The sequence below is a fragment of the Gracilinanus agilis genome, chromosome 4 (assembly GCF_016433145.1).
Source record: "Gracilinanus agilis isolate LMUSP501 chromosome 4, AgileGrace, whole genome shotgun sequence".
Lineage (NCBI taxonomy): Eukaryota > Metazoa > Chordata > Mammalia > Didelphimorphia > Didelphidae > Gracilinanus > Gracilinanus agilis.
In genome coordinates, this window is record NC_058133.1 from 52472860 (window position 1) to 52478859 (window position 6000).

The following is a 6000-nucleotide window of genomic DNA, read 5'->3' on the forward strand; positions in this document are numbered from 1 at the left end:
GCTCATAATGCCAGGCTTGTTTATCAAGCCAGGCATGCAATTTCTTGGTTCAGTTAGGTTTGTTTCAGTTTTGTGGAGTTAAGAAAAGTCCCCTTTCATCCAAACCCCATCACAAATAAGATTTCTGTTAAAGATCCATTCATTCCTCAAATATTTATTGTGTAAAGCAGTGCTCTCAGAGACATTAAGCCAGGGTTCATTAGTACTCCCTTGGATGACAGACAAAAGACAAATTCAAACTGATTCAACAAACATTGTTTTTTAAGTACCCACAATGGGTTTTAAAAGATTGTACATGCTGGGGAACTACTTCTCCCAGCATGTCCCAAGGGTCCCTCCCCTCTACTTCCTGGCATGGGATTGGTTCTGAATCAAACCAATCCCATGAAGGGGAGAGGCCACACCTCCTACTTCCAGGCACTGGACTGGGGTATATAAGGTCCAATCCTGTTCCTGGGAGGGGTCTTTGAATCTGAGACTATTCAGAGGAGAGGGGGCTCTAGTTAATTTCAGGTAGGGAACACCTGGTAGTTTTTTCTTTCTTTGAATAAGGTTTTATAAAGAGATCAGAGAGTCAGATAGTTTTTCTTTTAAGTTCTCACACCACTACCACACTACATATGGGGGCACAAAGATTAAAAAACTGCTATGTATCTAGAATCTGACCCACAATGTGCTTATAATCTACTTTATAATGAGAGGTATACAAAATATCTTGGATACCAGTTACAATATAATAAATGCATATCGCAAGTCCCATGGGAAATTTAAGGAGGGGTCACTTTCCATGGAGAGACAAAGTAAATGCATTAACATTCAGCCAGTAGGGGGGAACATGTGCTAATAGCTATGTATATTCACAACCCACATATAGTGTAAATTCAAAGAATTCGTAGATGGAAAAGACTGCATCAGGAAGAACTATGAAAGGCTTCCTGTGGAAGGTCAAATTGGAAATATCTTTAAAGAAGAAGCTTAATATTTTGATGAAGAAGCCAAGTGTAGGACCGCAAAAGCATTACAGACATGAGGGACAGACGCTAAGAATGTACAGAGTTGGAAAACAGAATATCATTTGAGATGACCATCAAATCGGTCAGGTAAACTAGATTATAGAGTGAACTATGAGAAGTAAAGTTTAAGAAGGTTGAACAAGAAAATAAATAAAAGAAAATTAATGAATCATTTAAAGATACAAATAAAAACTAAAAAAATACAGAATGAGACCCAGAAAACCAAAGCCGGGATGGAACTACTATGCTAAATTTGAAATCTATATGTTTTAAAAGCTGAAAAAAAAATCTAAGGAAAAAAAAAGATTATGAAGGCTCTTAACTGTCAGTCAAAAGAGTTTAAATTTCATCCTATAGGTAATGAGGCACTGACATTTATTGAGTAAACAGGGTTACTACACTTCAGGAAAGCTATTTTGATAGTTGAATATTGATTGGATTTACATGGAAAGAGATTTCAAATACAGGCCAACTAGAAGACAACTTTAATAATCTAAGAGATCGTGAGAGTCAGAACAAGTGAAGAGGATGTATATAGGACATTTTTTAATTTGATTACAGACTGGCAATAAAGTGTCAAGTCTGAATGATTAGGAGGATGGGAATGCCCTACACAGCAATAGGAAAGTGAGGAAGAGGGGAAGAGATTAGTGAGGGAAGTAACAAGTTCTGTTCCAGACAAATAATTTTGAGATCCCTACTGGGTATTCCATTCTAGCTGTCCTAGAGGCAGTTGATCCAGGACTAGAATTCAGAAGATGGGTTAGGTCAGTCAGTCAATATACATTTATTCAGAACCTATGAAAAAAGAATCCTTCCTAGATGGATGAGATATGATAAAACCCACCTAGGAACCTCCTCAGAGTCAATAAAGCACAGTCCTTGAAATGATTAAAACCCAAGTTTATTAAGGGTAGGAAATTGATAAATACAGTCCTAAATCTAGCCAGTTATAGTACCTCCCTCCAATCTATACACTCTCTCCCAGGGTTTGCTCTTCTGATCTTCTCAAACCCTTCCTATATCTCTCTGTCCTTATGTAAGACCCCAAAAGCTATCTGACTATTTTTTTTTTATCCTGGGACTCCATTCTAGGAGCATAGGGCCACAACCAGTAGGCAATAGGTCACACAGTCGCTCAGGGTCACCCAGCTGGGAAGTGTCTGAGCCCGGGTTTTGAACCTAGGACCTTTCGTCTCTAGGCCTGGCTCTCAATCCACTGAGCTAGCCCAGCTGCCCCTACTTTAGGTTGCAATTTCTTTAGCAGATGTAGTTTTTACAGGGTGGGGTTGCTAGCCCCACGCCCAACCCTCCTCCTTTTTCATCCGGGCTAGGGACCGTCCTTGGCCCAGGAGTGGTAAGGGTGGGCAATAGGGGTCAAGTGACTTGCCCAAGGTCACACAGCTGGAAGTGTCCAAGGCCGGACTTGAACCTAGGACCTCCAGACTCTAGGCCTGGCTCTCAATCCACTGAGCCACCCAGCTGCCCCATAAACTAACCTAATTAATATGGATTAACAAAAGGACAAAGAGGAAGGAAGGACACACAGGTGTATTTGATCACTTACCTAAAGCCTTGGATTGGCTTCCCTAGATAACCCAAAGTCTCAGTTGACAAACCTTTGGGATTACCTTGGCCAATCGGATTTCTGGCAGATGGATCACAGGCAGATGGTCTCTGTACCTCAGGGAAAAAGCAATCCACTCTAAGGCAAACTTTCAACCAAGAAAATCACTAATCTCTCCATGATATTAGGATTACCAAGGGAAAATTGCCAGAGGAAAACCTCCTTTTAGCTCAGTGGAAACAGGAATAAGAAACTGGCCATTAAACCCAGTAAAAATTCCCACAGTCCTTTTCTCCTTCTCAGAATCCTCTCCCAGGGCTTGTATCCAAATTCTCCTCTTTTCCTCCTAAAGCTAAGCTATAAAATTTACTCTATCCCTTACTTACTTCCTACACCTACTATGTGTCAGATACTATGTAGTTATATCTAGGAATTAAAAGAAAGGTTAAAGATAGTCCCTGTTTTCAAGGGTGAGAGTATAATGTAGGAAACAACATGTAAACAGCTTCATGCAAAAAAAAAATATATATATATATATATGCTAAATTAGAGAAAATCAAAAATCAACAGAAAGAAGATAATAACATTAAGGGGGTCTAGAAATATTTCTTGTAGAAGGTGGGATTTTAGCTGAATATTGAGGAAGCTTAGGACAAAAGTTAGGGCTCAAAATATAAAGGTGATAGCTTCTATATGAAGAATAAAACAAGAAAACCTTTCTCATAAATAGACATTTAAGCAAAACAAATTTCCACATGATATATGTCCCAAAATACACCTCATTCTGTATATTGATTCTAAAGTCTCTCTGAAACATGAGAAGCAATATCTTGACTTATTGTCCCTCTGGAATCTTTGTTGATCAGTCCTTAAGTCTAACAAAATTATTCATTTTCATAATGTTGTTATTGGATATTCACTTTTTACTGTATATGGCATTCTCAAAAAAGTTTGCCAGAGAAGAGGAGAAGAGACACAAACCACTCGATAATGGGAAAGGGTGGATCAAGTAAAGATTTTTTTAAATAACTGGATGGACACATGAATTTAGAGAATAGGGAAGGAGAAAATAGATAAGTGGAATATGACTGAAAGTGTGGAAACGATAATGGAAGCAATCTACTGGGAAAGGGTGGGCAAAATTAATGTTTTATGTGGAGATATTTGCCTTGGCAATGAGAATTTGGATAAGAATTAGAAAAGTACAATATTAGTAGATGGCACTGCTGCTAATGCTGATGATGATGGTGATAAATAGTTTAAAAATGGAAAGATATCTGAGTAATGTAAGAAGGTGAAAAGAGAAAGTTATAAGTGTATAACAATCTTTTCCAAGCAAAACCTTACTTCGATGCAGGGTCTTTTGGTAAGAGTGTGGGGAGAGAAGGGGCCATAAGAAACTTGTTGAGGAATAAAATAGAAATATTTTGGATAGCTGCTCTAATGAGTGAATTAGTGAATCAGTTTGAAAAGTATAGCCTGATTTCCTTTGTCATAGTGAGGGTCAGGTGATATTGGGTAGTATAAATTAGGTCATCTAAATTTAAGGCAGCTGTGACTCAAGAGGTGTGGCCTGGAGTCAGGGAGACATGAGTTAAAATCCAGGTTTAGAGTCTTCTTTGCTAGGTGACCCTGGGAAAGTCATTTAACTTCTGATTGTCTGACAAGAGGATGCACTTGAGCCACTGGAGATAGAAATGGTAAATCAAGGGCCAGGAAAACCACATGGATAGCTATGTTCTACTTGGCAACTGGTTAGACAGCTGAAAAATCCAACAAAATTTGCACATGGTAACAGCTATATCATATGATGAACAATTGTGAATGACTTTAAAATTCTCAGCAATACAGTGGTTCAAGGCAATTCCCAAGAAATCATATCAAAAAGTTATCATCTGCCCCCAGAGTAAAAATTGATATACTCTGAATGCAGACCAAAATAAGCTTTATTTTACCTTATTTCTTAATTTTTTAAGTTCTCTTCCACAAAATGAATCATTTGGCAGAAAAGTATTCATTATTACACATGTAAAATCAAATTGTTTGCTCTCTCAAGGAGGAGGCAGGGAAAGAAAGAGAAGGAAAGAATTTGGCTCATTTTAAAAAAAGATGAACATTAAAATTGTTTTAAATATAATTGGGGAAAATAAAATATTTTTTAAAAAGATATTTGATAGCAGGAACCCCCTGTTCAACACACTCAGAGTTACCCAGTCACAAAGTTTCTCGGCAATACTTATCCATATCTGCAGTACCACATGATAAGGAAGGATCTTTCTTGATCTTCAAAACTTCTTGAAAATAAATAGCCTTTGAAAGCAGAGGTGGACTTAGCATAAATTCCAAAGAAAGGAAGCAAATTAAAATATTAGCTTTTGAAAAATTACGTAGATTTCATAATTGGATACTAATTTCAAGGCAATTAGATCAACTCATAACACAGGGTAGTTATCACCAAAGGCATTCAATGGTTTTGGATGTCAATGGAAGTTATCAAATTGTTGACTTTGAAAAAATATTGTCTTCATTGTCACTATCATTGCCACCAGCAACATCACCGCCACCACCATTATCACCATTGTCAACAAAAACATTTTCACTGCATATATACATGTCATGATCATAGATATCAAAACAACAAAACAGTCAAGATATTAGTGAATAGCATCTAGAAAGCAAAGTCAAAGTTCAACTTGTATTTAAAAATGAAATGCTTCTTTTTGTTTCAAATTACTTCTTGCCATTTAAAGTAGGCTTTGGTTCATGGTGATTATACTGGTAGAAAAAGAATAATATATAAAATAGTTTAATTATAAAAGGACTCAAAACAGTCATGAATGACGTATGTGTGTATAACTTATGTTTCAGACATCATAGTAGGTGGTAGAGTGAGATTGTTCTTTAATATAATGAGGTAATTCACTACCTCAAATAACTTACAATCTAATGGAAGGAGACAAATAAATTGAGACAATAAATAGTGGTATCAAATGAAAGACTGGATTGGCTTGTTTGCTTGTTTTATTTTCATTTTATTATCTCTGGACATTCACAAGAATATCAAGTAGTACAATAAATCTAAAATCCATTGACTTGTCTTTTGAAGAACCCATCATATTATTGATTAGATTACTGTTTCCAAAGCATCAGATGGGTAGCAGAAATGAGAGTGTGAGTTGGTAGGAAGAAAGAAGGCAGGACTTTATAAGATATTTGTTGTGAATGTATCTGTAGCATGATCTTGGGCCAGTTAGATAATATCCATTTGGGTGAATTTACACCCAGCCATTAACTAATAAAGCCTAGCCCTAAGACATAGTTCCAAATTGAATAAATTAATCTATCCAGGAAAGGCCACATGGTCTTTGGTGCTTATGGGACTGGTCTACCTGGCAAGTGGTATGTTGCAAGAGGAAAGAA